Below are 14,934 nucleotides of genomic sequence, written 5' to 3'. Positions count from 1 at the left end.
ATATCAACAAATACAAACCGGATACGAGGTTTGGATACTAGAGAGCCTCAGGGCATGCACTATCCAACCATTCCTCGCTTCGTGCAGTACCCTCCTCTCAGAAACTCGCTTCATGCTGCCCCCAGTGCCCCTCCCCCACCCTGCGCTGCCAATGACAACACGTTGCCCTGGGCCTTGCCGTGCCGGGTGCCCTCAACGGGCTGGTCCTGACTGGCGTTCGTGCCCCGGGAGGTCTCTGGCACCCACCCACTCCACTTGGCTTCCGCATATCGCGGTCCAGGCGGGCTCTGACACATTTCAGGGACAGGGTGTCTTTCACACCTCGTAACAACCAATTCAATGTCTCAGAGACTACTAACTTATCTCTCCCGATCACCCGATATAGTCAGGCACTCTCTCACAACACCGCATGACAGCCCTCCCGAGTCCCGGCACCACGTGACATGACAACACACAGCTCCAAGTCTTCACAGTTCAAATAAATAAAACTTATTTACAGTAATGATGAGTAAAATTACTTGAACAGACTGTAGCGTCTTTAATTTAAATTAAATGCACAAATTCAGTACCTACTAAAATCGACGATCTCTTAAGAGTCTTCCTTCTTCTTCAGACGGCGGATGAGTTGCTCTCGTCTCACAGACAGTCACAGAGCAGAGAGAGGGATGATTCCAGAAGAAAACTTCTAACGGTGCGCATGGCCAATCACTGAATGGCTTCATATGCGAAGTCACAGTGATTGGCCAGCATACAGTCGATGCTGAGCGGCCTGCCTGAGCCACCCACGCGGCATCCAATGATGGATTGCCTGTCCTTGGCGCTGTTCACCAGCCAATCCTGGCGCTTATACAGCGCCAGGATTGGCTAGGGGGGCCCACACAGCACTCGCCCTTTCGCCTTCCAAACGACGGGGCTGGCTAAACGCGCCCCCCCCCTGGCCCCTTCTGTCTGTCTCAGCGTCTACAGGACGCTGACGCGCATGCTCGGGTAAGTTTCTGCCCGTAATGCGCAACTCCCGTTTCTACAGCCCTGAGTTTTAAACTGTTTAAATGCCAGCCAACCCGCCCCCACCCCCTACGCACTCCCTATTTCAGCGGTGTGTCCCGGCTGGAACCCCCGCTGAAAGCTTTTATATTCTTGATAGGAGGACGGAAAGCTCGTTGTCAGCAGGTGCGTCCACCAGGCTAGTGGGGCTACGCCCCTACGCCCCAATGGACGCACCGCTGCTGCCTTCCATCAACCTACTGATATTCATCATTTCATCTTTAAATTTTGTCATCCATTCAGTCTTTCACCCATCAATAAGTCAGTCTGTCAACATTCCATCCCTCCGTCCGTCAGGCCATCCATATCCAAACCTATCCATCCATCTTCAAACCTGTCCATGAAACCTGACCATCCATCCCTCTGTTCATCATCTATCCATCGATCCACACACCCTTTCACCCATCTATCCATCTGTCTGCCCATCCGTCCGTCCATACATCCGTCCATCCATCCATCCATCCATCCCTTCACTTATCCATCCATCCGTCCATCCAGTCAGCCTTTCACTTATCCATCCACCCTGTCACTCCACCCATCCACCCTTTCACTCAATTCAGCATCCTTTTCACGTATTCATTCATCCATCCTTTCTCTCATACATCCACCCTTAGACCTAATCATCATTCCCTCATACACCCGTCCATTTAACCTTTTGCTCATCCATCTACCCTTTCACTCACTCATCCATCAATCCATTAACCCTTTCACTCATCCATACATCCACTCTTTCATCCAGCCACCCATCTACCCTCCCTTTCTCTCATCCATCCATTATTTTACTCATCCATCCTTACATCCACCCTTTCATGCATCCATCCAGCTTTTCCATCTATCCAGCCAGCTTAACCATCCATCACCCATCATCCTTTCACTCATCTATCCATCTCATCCATCCTCCCCCTTTCACTTATCCATCCATACACTCTTCCCTTCTTCCTTCCTCACTCCCTCCCTTTCACGTTAATTATGAGTTTTTTTTCTGCTGAACTGCAGACAGAAGAGGCCCATCAAGGACTCCACCCAGCTGTAGCAGCTATTGCGGGGGCGGGGGCTGGGGGGGGGGGCGGTATTACACCCCTGATGGGTTCCATAGTAAAAATATAGCAAATAACCTTGGAGCTCCAGATTCTTATAAAGGCACACTTCCTTTGATTCCCCCAAAAATATACACAAAAATTCACAGTACACCCGAATACAGATACATTCATACATGCAAAGACGCAAAACATTTTTTTAGAAACAACATTCTCACTGCAGCAGTGATCTCGGGTGGTGGCAGGGATGCCTCCGAGGTTCCTGAAGGGTTTGGGATTGCCACCTCCTCTCAATGGCTAACTGTAGGCCAGCCATTGAGAGGAGGCGGAAGTCCCGACCTCGTCACAGATTGGAATAGGGTCAGTGAGAGTTGCTGACCTCACCTCACTCTCTGATATGGTGTCACTCATTGACACTGGCCCTGGGCACTTCAGGGCTTAAAAGTGGAGCACCTAAGTCCGAGGCTATCAGTGACTCTCCCTCTCACCGCGAGGAGGAGATCCTCCAGGTATTTTGCCAAGCTGATGAGGTCACTCCAAGAGGTGTGTGACATCTTCAGCCCTGCAAAGTTCAGTTCAGGCAGTCATATACCTGTGCATGTATAGAACCGGACTGCTAGACCTAAGCACAAAGAGTGTCTGTCAGGCTGACCTTTGCCCAGCCTGATGGACACTCTTTAGTTCTGCCAAAAGGTGGGCAGGTGGGCCCTTCTGCCCTTAAGGAAAGACTGCTGCCACTAACAGTTAATTCTGTGTACTGTAAAAATTATACAAGTGAGGGGAGAGGAGTTGGCCTAATGGCTAAGGCGGTCGACCTCAAATCTGGGGAACCGGGTTCCAGTCTCGGCAATGAGGCTGAACATCCTGTGATTCTGGGCAAATCACATAATCTCCCCATGCCTAACAAAAATGAATCTGTCCTCATGTAACGCAGCTGGTGCTAAGTAAAGCGCTCTGATACCTGGTACCGGGTCAAGTTCATGCTATATAAAACTCTGTAAAAAAAAAACTGCGTAGTAAAATAAATACTTAGGGCCTAATTTAGATATCTGCGGGCGGGTTACTCCTTCACAACAGTAATGGATATCTTGTCTGCCGAAATACAAATCCCATTATATCTTATGGGATTTATATTTCAGTGGACGAGATATCCTATCCGCCGAGAGCTAAAGTCAGTATAAAATTACATAATCTCACCTACTGAAGCCCAACACCATGGAACCATTGCCCTGCTTCGCTTTGGTGCATACATATTTCCTTTAATCAAAGCTGCCTAATCTCTGCTTGACACATTGGTGAACACTACCTACCCCATGTGTCTTTTATTACTTCAATATTTAATCCTTTATTGCATGTGAGTTTTTGTGTACCATGATAGTGCAGATGTGGTGTTGATTAGTTGAGTCTGACATTGAGCTTATTCTCTACACGTTTCTTTTGATTACCGTCACCCTTCCCCACCGGCTTCTGTGCTTTTTATTTTGTTACGTGGTGGTGGATGTACACAAGAACCAACAGAATTCTCAAATCTCCTCTTTACATAATGGCTGCATCCTAGATACTTCAAACACGTGCATCATGGGTTGTGGCCTTGGTTACATCTAATTGAAGAACAAAAAGCGAACGTCCTAGAAAACCCATACAATGTATTTACTGCCGATTTAGCCTCCTGTTTTAGGAGCAACTAGGTGAATGTTCCAAAACTGGGCAGATCCAGCTACTCCTTGGGCTGCCGCAAACTGGAGAGATACTGCCCCTGCAAGAAACACAATCTACATCTAGATGATGATCTGGTGAACTACTGAACAGTCACACACCCGCAGTTACTGGGATAGATCCTCAAGAAAGTAGCAGCAAACTAGCTCCACAGCAAGATCAAAGCAATGGCCTTCCTGCAGGACTACCAATCATTGACTCAGGCTTCAGTGGAACATGAAGACAGCCTCCATCCAAATGGTTGATGACATCCTCCAGATCACAGAGAGTGGTGTCCCCTGTCTCCTTGCCCATCCTGACCTCTCTTTGGACCTCCGAACCATAGACCACAAAGCTCTGCAACACACGCTATCCATCCAAACTGCTTGTAACACAACAGGCCTACAATGGTCTAATTGTTCCTGAAGAATATAGCCCAGCAGGACCAATTAAGCTCTAGGTTCCAGAAACCTGTTGCATAACCCGTGTGTCCACCCTTTCACCGGTGAGCTTCAACTTATGCATGGAATCGCAGAGAGCATTACTAGCTGACAAAGAAATCAGCATCCACCAGTATGTGAATGATATCCACATCTATATGAAGGTAATGACTCTTCCACAGACAGAAATCTCAGAATGTCCTCATTGAATCAACCCTACGTTTCAAAACCACACAAAATGAAGACCTTCTAGTCTGAGTTATCCTTGCTCCACAGGGTGCACACATTACTCCCAGAAGACCTCACAGCAGCTGATCGGTGGGTCTGATCTCACCTTAACTGAGCCAACACCTTCATGCTACAGCAAAGAGACTCATCTGAACCTCTGAGACGAAATCTCCATCATGTAAGAGCAAAACCTCCTGAAGGATCGGCAACATCCTCCAGGGTGTTCAGAAGTAACTTTATGGGGTAATTACAGCTGGTAAATGACTGTGGAGGCCCACCAGTTAGACTATGGCCATTTCAGTGGTACTACCCCCTAGCCCGTGGAGTGTTTTAGTGCATGGGCTTTTCTAAGAAGTTCAACCTTTCCTGCTGGCAGTAGACAATTTACCAAGGAAATGCCCTCTATGGAGGGTGATACTTTGGCACTTTATTTTTTTGACTTCTTGCTCTTTTTAATCTCGCTTGGACACTTTGTAAAATAATGCAGTGTGTTATCACACTATCTACATTTTTATTTAAAAAACAAGCATATTCATGGCTCTGTGAGAGCCCTAGTGACAGGCATTTGTGTAGAAATAAAGAAGTTGATGGCACGAGAGAATATGTGAGCTAAAAACATGGAATTCTAGATGGTGTATTTTACATTTTAATATTTTTGATCCACTTCTTTTTGATGCTTTGATATTTCAAGCTGGGGATTATTGAATAGTGTGTATGGTTCTGTCTTGTACTAGTTAGTCAAGTATCCTAACAGAGCTGAGTAATTCTTTCATCATTAAGAAATGTTTAAAAACATATTAAACAGATATTCTAAAAAGAAATTGAACCTCCAAAGGTTAATTTGTTTGTCGCAGTGCTTAGGCAAACAAAAGTTACAGCAAATTAATATAAACCTTTTAATTTATATTTTCTGAAATGAACATTTCTGTACCTTTGTGTTTTCTTAATAATGTGATGGGAACAATAAGCAAATGCCTCTCCAAAGATAAAATACACGTGGGTGTTATTGCACACAGATTCTTAGCCCTCAAAACATATTCAATGGTCGGGCTGCTCGTGCCAAACACAGATACTGATCCTATAATACCTGTTCATAAGCCCCAAATGTGATTTCCATCATCAACACTTCTTTAAAAAAGATTTGAACAAAAATGTGCTAATTTCATTCTCTTGGTTTGAGGAAGAATTGACCCATTACCCTCGTCCCCGTCTTATCAAGCGATGGCAGCCCCTGCCCCAGACAGGCAGATTATACACTAGTCCCTTTTTTATTACAATTACCCTTCCATATAAAAGGGCCTCTTCCCCATCCCACCTCCAGATTGTTTTCTGTTCCATAGGTAGGTAAGGTTCACGGTTTTTAGATTTTGAGTGTATGTTGATCTATTCCTTACCATAACATATCGAGATTTGTTCTGCGCCAGCTGCAGCTGCGCTCCCTGCTCATGTCCCTGACTAAGGGGCTGATTACGATGGAGGATTTTCCGCATCCTCCGGGCCGGCAGAAGCCACCGCCGGCCCGGAGGATGCGGAAAATCCTCTGCGGACCCACCAAAGACCCACCGCCACATTAGGATGGCTGGTGGGTCCTGGTTTCAGTCCACCGCTTTTCCGGCACGGTTGGTTTACAACCGCGGCGGAAAAGGCCTAATATGGTGGCGGTGTCTCTCAGACACCGCCAGACATATTAGGATGTGTTGGACCCGGCCTCGTGGCGTGGTCCTACCCCTCCCGCATGGCGGGCCCCGGACGACATCGGCCCTCCATCGAGCCCCGGTCGCCCCGGGGCACGACCCTACACAAACTACCGACAAGAGCCGCCACCCTGGCAACCCACGGCTCTTCCCCCCTTGAACACGGCGAACCCTGCACGCCCCAACGCTGCCGGTCCGGCGCCCACGCCAATCCCCCATTTCAGGCCCGACTCCATCTTGGGCCCATCACGTCCCGAGCACGTGGCCTCGGCCCGACCCCGGCCAAGGCCCCAGCGAAGCCCCGACATCGAGGCACCAAGAACCTCCCAGGTGGTAGAGTGGCCACTCAACGAATCCAAGAGGATGGGAGTTTCGATGGGCCTCCAGCCGTCCCCGGACGCCTGGTATCGATCGCCCTCCGGCCTCCCTGGGCGCTGGCTCCACCCCCCTGCTGGGTGTCTGGACACCATCATCCCGGCCCCTCTGACCCCCAGGCGCGAGGGTCCGGACATCAAAGGACTCCAGTCCTATATCTGGGCTAGCCCTGGAGTAGGACGTCAGTTGTATCCTGGAGTCGAGAGCCCTGCTGACGCTGTCGCGGCTGACCCCGTGAAGAACTCATTACTCTGTACCTGAAACCTCTTTGGAGGGACAGATAAAGGACGAGGAGACCGGCAGAGCGGGGGGAGAGCCACTTACCTGCCGCCACCGCCGAGAGTCATTTCTGGCCACGCACAGCACAGCACTCGCCTGTAACGACGCCCAAGCCGCCACCGCCGAGAGTCATCAAAGGGCATTGGTAACCGCGCCGCCGCTCCGGGAGGACTTCAACTCCCGGCAGGCCTTGCGGTGGCGCGTGAGTGACGCGGGACGCGCCGGAAGAGCGCACAGGGACAGATAAAGGACGAGGAGACCGGCAGAGCGGGGGGAGAGCCACTTACCTGCCGCCACCGCCGAGAGTCATTTCTGGCCACGCACAGCACAGCACTCGCCTGTAACGACGCCCAAGCCGCCACCGCCGAGAGTCATCAAAGGGCATTGGTAACCGCGCCGCCGCTCCGGGAGGACTTCAACTCCCGGCAGGCCTTGCGGTGGCGCGTGAGTGACGCGGGACGCGCCGGAAGAGCGCACAGGGACAGATAAAGGACGAGGAGACCCGCGTCGCGGGACGCCCGGGGCGAAGCCCGGGCAAAGGGCGGGCCCTCTACGGCCCTCATCGGCACTAGGAGGCCAGGCTAGGCCACCCCTTTTTATATTACTTTGCTGTGAAACAGGGGATCATCCTTAAAATTGTCCACGGCAAATAGTGGTGTTCCTGACGCTGGTACAGTCAACAACACTGATGATTCTGTAAAGGAGTCTGCTGGATATCTGCACACATTTGAAGTAAGACTTTTTTGTTTTAATTTTGGGACCTACACTTTGTCAATCAATTGAGCAGTGGGCATAAGACTTTCACATTTCTTTGCAAAATATGCGTAAAAGAAACAATCATACGGCACCCGACACACCGAAGAACACCATGGAGAACTACCTTGTCCAAGTGGTCAGTCAAATAAACAGCAAACGCAGACAATCGTTAGGTCTGTCCCAATCACCTATTCTTCATCCCATGAGCCCACCTACCTCCTCACAAACCAATGAGTCCCTGTTAATAGACCTGAACAATGATCTTCAGGTACCAGCTTCCCCAGAAACTGTTAATATCGATGTGAGCACATTGAATGCGAGGGATACTGATCATCACATGGTTAACGAATCTGATGCACAGGTTATCATTGAGGTTGAAGGAACTAATGACAATGATAAAGAAGATGTGGAGGATGACTCATCGGCCAAACCGTCCTCCAGGGCAGTTAGAGCCTGTCGCAGATTACAAAACAAACGTGGGGGGGCACGCTCTGGGAAAAACAAGGCTACATCACCACCACTAAAGGAAAAAAATATATGCAAGCACAATGAGGAAAATAATCTAAGGGACACTTTGGACGAGGACTTAATGTCTAAAATAGCGGAGCTGTTAGAAATAAAAATACAGACAATTATCAAGCCACTTATTAGTAAGATTGATAAACTCTCCGCAGAGATAAAGAAGCTTGGGAGTGCGCAAAATGGCCTAGCAGATGCAATAGGCAATGCCCTTAGTAATGTCAACAAAGACAGTGATCTCCCAGAGAAAGATAACGTACCCAAGGTAACGCCAGACGCTATTCCTCCAGTAGTAATTCCTGTAGAATGCCCACAAACCTTTGGCAAAAATACTACCAATTTGCCATTAGAAGCCCCGACTGACCGACCAATTGACTCCATGCAAACTATAGTGCACTCTTGTTTTGATGAAAATCAAACACAATTTGTAGTGGAAGCAGCACCGTTAGTGCTTGTGTTAGCCAATACACCAACCCTATTACCAGACCAAATTGAGTCAGCCTCATCATTAAAAAGTAAGGCATTACACTGGCTCTCAAATAATATGCGGCTAGCGCAGGGGGGTGAACAGCGGTTGGCCGATGAAATTAAAACAGCAAGGAGGGTTGGATGGATAGGTAATAAGCAGAAAAAATGGAAGGGCGACTGTGTGATACTAAACCTCTCATCTGCAGCTGCTCTTCCAGATATTTTACCAAATATCCTTCCACCACAAAAGAGAAGTAGCTCTATAATCCCCCTCACACTAGAATTTTTCTATAATGAAATAGAAAAGGCCAACATTCAAAAACCCCGGAAGCCAGTTTGGTCAACAAGAGCGCATGGTTGGGGAGGGGGACCATCAGTTTCTGACATGATTTATGCTCCCCAAAATAGGGTGGGTCAATGGCCACCAAACCAACACAACATCTTTCAAAACACTACCTTAGGGCAAAATTGGAATCAGATGGCAGACAAGGGCCTGGTATAATAACCAATAATTGTGGCCCTACAGGAAATGCTAAATATAATGGAGGATGGCTAGGTATGCAGCAGAATACACGGTATCCTAACACCCCAGTACCTATGGGCAATGCTAACTTTAATGGAGGATGGCCGAGCTCTTATCAGAACCCACCCTTTCCCATTACTCCTGCACCTGGATGGAATGCCCCCTCTAACGACTGGGGTTTTGGGGCTCCATCTTACAACTGGGGAGTTAGCACTTCAAATAGGTTTGAAGCCCTAGCTGGCTTAGCTGACTGCGACTGACTTGAGAGAGGGGACCCGATAACGCCATGTAGAAGAAACTACATACATCGTAGGTTGTTGCTTAAAGCTGGAACAAATCAGACTGTACCAAATGAAATCTTGTATCAGCCATTACATCCAGCTGAAACAGTAGCGCAACAATCGCACTTAGAGATATCTAGGGTAAGCACACCATGTCAGGCAGTAGAAGTACTGGGGGATTTAGGAAGCATGAAAATTATCTGCTGGAATATAGCGGGTTTGAAAAAAAACCTCTCAGACCCGTCTTGGCATGATTACCTGACGAGTGGGGATCTAATTATGTTCCAGGAGACATGGGGGCTCGAAAACTACTTTAAGGTGGATTATAGATCTTTTTTCATACCCGCAGTAAACGCAAATGGGGGGAGACCCTCTGGCGGATTAACAATCTGGGTGAAAATCACAAGAGGCCTGTCCTTTGAGCAAATTGATTTGAACAATCCCGACATTTTATTACTCAAGCTAAAAAACACTAAGGGTTGTAGTACTTACGTGATCAATATTTACAATAGACCACATCGATCATGTAAAGAATCAACAGTTGTAAATCATCTGAATAGTTTTTTGGCGGGATTTGATCAAAATGCACAAATAATTATAGGTGGTGATTTTAACAGAGGCTTTGAACCTATAATAGGTTTAGAAGACATCTATAAGGATGAGGACATCGCCAACAATATCCCCCTAGTAGATACAAACTATAAAGCACCCTGCTCTGTGAGCGCCTTACAATTACTGAACTTGACATTAGAAATAGGCCTACGCGCATGTAATGGGCGGTTGTCATCAGACTGTCCTAGTAGACCAACGTTTACTAGAGGGGCATATTCCAGCCACTTAGATTATTTATTAGTCTCCCTGAACTTGTGGCCTATGATCATCGACCTTACTGTGGATGATCGCATGGAAAGCGACCATTATCCTCTGATTTTATCTGTTCAAACCCAGATCTTTAAAACCCTTGATAAAAGTGCAAACAGCACTATATCCTTGCCACAAGATCCTCTAGTGGCAAATAATCGTAGATCCCTGAAATGGCCAGTAGTACTAGGCAACTCCAAAATCATTACTCAAATCTATAATGTATTTGTGAGTCATATGTCTTCACTCCTAGGTAATAACACTGATATCCAAAATCTTAGTTTGATAAAATCCCATGAGCAATTAACTAACCAACTTGGCGGGATCCTGACTAGGGCAATAAAAAGATCCCATAATGCCCAAAAAAGTAACCAAACAGGGATTACCTGGTATAACCAGGATTGCAGAAAAGCCAAGTCAGATTTAATTATAGCGGTTAGGGGGGGCTCGATGGATATTGTGAGAACCAGGAGAGTACAGTATAAAAGAACTTTATCAAAGGCCAAGAGAGAGTGGGACGAAAGGGTGTGGTCCGATTTATTGGATGCTTGCAAGCGTAAAGATCAGACCACTTTTTGGAGCCTCATTGCTAGAGGCACCAGGGGGATGATAGAATGTAAGGATAAATTTCTAGAGGAAAAGACATGGGTCGAGCATTTTACTATGTTATACTCATGTACAAGTTCAGGTCAGAGTGGAGGCTGGGATAGTCTGCAGGCTCCATTGGTAGCGTATGATGCACCTCTTGTTTTTTCTTTAACAGAAACTATCTCTGCAATTAAGGCAGTGAAGCCAGGGAAAGCACCAGGCCCTGACAGAATACCAGGTGACCTCTGGAAACACGAAAACTATATTTGGGCTCCCTACATCAATTTATTATCCAACGAAATTGCTCAAGGAGCTCCTATTCCGGAAACCTGGAAGGGGGCAGAGATTGTGACTCTGTTCAAGAAGGGTGATAGGTCAAATCCTTCACATTACCGACCTATCAGCCTTATTGACGTGCTACAAAATTTTTTTGCACGGCAGGTCCTTGGTCGGCTCACTTCTTGGATTGAAGAACACTCTATTTACACAAAATATCAGGCTGGTTTTAGATGTAAGATAAGTACAGTAGACCAGGTTTTTAGATTTTTATGTTTAGTCTGGAAATACACCATTATAAGGAGTTCCCACATATACGTGGCCTTTGTTGACTTAAAGGCAGCTTTTGATATGATACCCAGGGCAGCCCTATGGAAGACATTAAATGAAATGGGCGTCCCTGGTAATATCCTTCAAATTCTAATTAGACTCCATGAGAACAATTATGCACGTGTTAGATGGGGTCCGAATGGAGAAGTCACTGAAAAAATAAAAATAGCAAAAGGGGTAAGGCAAGGGTGCGTAATGGCACCTACCTTATTTTCTTTATACGTCAATGACATCCCTGATACTCTTTTGGGCTGCGAGCATGACTCTCCCAAATTGAGTGGGCAAGCCGTTCCGGCACTATTATTTGCAGACGACACAATTTTAATTTCTCAGACACCTAGGGGGCTCCAAACTCTTTTAAATACATTTAGTTTGTATTGTCATGACAAGAAACTAGAAATCAATTCTTCAAAAACAAAAGTTATGACAATCAACCCCCATAAAGGCTTCAATAAGGTTTTTAAAATAAACAATGAACCTATTGAAGAAGTTTCTAATTTTAAATACCTGGGTATTATTTTAGACAGTGATTTGACATGGAAAACACAACTGGAGAATTCAAAACTAAGGTTAACCCAAAATCAGGTTCCAATCTTAAAGAAGCATAAGAATAGCCATTTCAAAGCGGTCTCACCAGCCATTGAATTATTTAAATATAAAGTGCAATCTTCTTCTCTTTATGGCGCGGATCTCTGGGCAAATGCTTCAAAGGATACTTTTCGAGTGAGGGAAAATTCCTTCATTCGGCAATTGTTGGGGATACCACGGTCAACACCATTGACACCTGTATTATGGGATCTCAACTTCAGGCGTACTGACGACTATGCTTCGCTTCGCCCACTACTCTATTGGGTCCGTTTATGGTCCACTGAAGAGCTGGTCGATTATAGAGAAGCATTGCAAGAGATACTGGCCATAAAGAACATTACGCATTTGCCATGGCTGGAATATGTTAAAAAATGGCTTGAAAAATTAGGTCTATGTGATTTTTGGCTTGACCCTGATTCCCTTACAAATAGCTCAAAAAACATCTTGAAGCAAAGGTACTGGGACTATATTAGAGACTCAGTGTTTGCAAATCCTAGAACAGGGACTCTGACCTCGAAGTTCCTTGAAATTAAAATGAATATGCAATTAGAGCCCCTCATGGATGAAATTCACCCACCATTGGCCAAAAGCCTATATCTAAAGTTCCGGTATAGCATTTTGCTTTTAAAAGATAGAACATCTAGCTGGAAACGTAACAAGGGGTTGACCGGGGTCGATGTCTCTAATATATGTGAGTTTTGTCAAATGGGGATGAAAGAAGACGAGTCCCATGTCTTGTTCACATGCCCAGCATACCTTAAAGCAAGGAAAAAATGGCTTAAGCCAATTTGTAACAGGTTAGGCCTTAGGCAAATTAAGGTTGGACTCAGGATATTTAAAGGAGATACTGCACAACCGATTGTGTTTAGCCTAAGTCGTTTTCTCCTGTGTGTTGCCCTGATCAGGAGAAAGAAAGATCAGAAACTTTGAATGTAATGAGCTATTTTACCATGTTATTAATTGTTCACTAGTTATATTGCAGCCTGTCTGATCGCTATGGTGTATACTACTTTTTTAAACAAATAGAAATTAAATTATTATTTTATCATTGTTATATTTACCTAGTGTTCTCAATAGAAGGGGGACCGACCAGGATCTAGGTAATCTCAGTCTAGATGATTCATGCGTATTTTGCACAAATAAGATGTGATGATATTTTTGCCCACTGCTGTATTGTTATGTATTACAATGATGTGTATGATTCGTTTTTTGTTTGGTTTTATGTATTGTATCTTACAAGGTTTTTTAAACCGAATAAAGATTTAAATGGAAACCTCTTTGGAGCCTGCTGGCGCAGCTGCGGTCCATCTTAGCTGAACCATCTTGGGAACCTGCTGGCGCTGCCGCGGTCCATCTTAGCTGTACCATCTTGGGAACCTGCTGGCGCTGCCGCGGTCCATCTTAGCTGAATCATCTTGGGAACCTGCTGGCGCTGCCGCGGTCCATCTTAGCTGAACCATCTTGGGAACCTGCTGGCGCTGCCGCGGTCCATCTTAGCTGAACCATCTTTGGAGCCTGCTGGCGCTGCCGTGGCCCATCCTCGCCGACCCTGCCTCGAGTCCTGCTGGCGCTGCCGCGGCTCAACCCTTCGGAACCCCCCAGCTCGAGGATTGAGAGCTGTGCGCAGGGTATCCCTTCGCCCAACAAGTACTGAGACTGTCCCGCTACCCTGTCCCCTGTTACGAGACTTTACGGATCCCTCGATCCGCTTGTACATATTACTGAAGATAATCAACCCTTTATACGGATAAAGCCTAAGAACTTATCCTTGTGTGGTGTCCATTTGTAGTGGTGTGATTGCTCTGCTGTACGATTATAGGAGAGGGCCCTCACACCGGAGGCCTCTCGACAACGCTCGGCCACTTCCAAGACGGAGGGGTGGACCTAGGGGTGGTCAGTTATACATCTTCTGCCTCCCCCGGGATCGCCTTTCTAACATTGGTGGCAGGTGGTGGGGTCCGAGCGGACGCAAATCGTACAGAGAGTGATTCACCCGCTACCGAGAAAAACACACTGCGACCATGACTACTCAAGAAACCAGACCGACTGCAGAATTCCGGAAAGAAAAAATAGAAGAGTACAGTCATAAGGAATTGAAACAATTCTGCAAAGACCTGGGCATCGCTACCACTGGCCTAAGCACAAAGGAAGACTTTAAATCGGCCCTGCAAGCATGGGTGGAAGCCGGAGACACGCCACCCCTGAATGAAGATAACCCGGGCCCGAACGGACGCCCGGAGACCGACGCGTCCCCAGCGGGGGAAAGACCCGCAAACCTAGACACGGGCCTCTCCCACGAAGACGCCCGAGAACGAGAGAGGAACCGGCTCCACGAATTGGAGCTCGCCCGACTCCGGCTAGACGGAGAACTACAGCTGGCGGAAAGAAAAATAGCCCTCGAGCAGCTACGGCTGGAAGGAGACCTGGAGGAGAAACGAAGACAAAGAGACCTCCAAGAAAAAAAACTCACGTTCGAGCACGAGCGTGGCTTAAAGGAACTAGAAATCGAGGCCAAAACGAACGAGGCCAGCGCCTCCGGGGGCAAGACCTCGCCCCCTCCTGTGGACACGAAGGTGCACATACCCAAAGATGTCGTCAAAGAGTACTATAAGAACGACGACATCCAACAGTGGTTCAAAGCCTACGAAGTAGCCATGACCGCCCATCGAGTACCCCTCAAGGACTGGGGCGCCGGCCTGTGGGGGAAGTTCATCAACGAAGGGAGGGACGCCCTACTAGAGCTTCCCGATGCCGAGATGACCTCCTACAAACACATGAAAACCGCCCTCCTCACTCACTACGGACTCACCCCCGAAATGTACCGGCAGCGATTCCGAGACTGTAAAAAGATCCCCGGTACCACATGGGTGGAGTACATAAACTTTTATAGCAGAGCCTTCGAGGGTTGGATCAAAGGCAGTCATGTCACCACATACCAGCAGTTGGTCGACC

Source organism: Lissotriton helveticus, chromosome 3_1 (genome assembly GCF_964261635.1).
Source record: "Lissotriton helveticus chromosome 3_1, aLisHel1.1, whole genome shotgun sequence".
NCBI classification, from domain to species: Eukaryota; Metazoa; Chordata; class Amphibia; order Caudata; family Salamandridae; genus Lissotriton; species Lissotriton helveticus.
Note: the sequence above shows the minus strand (reverse complement) of the source record.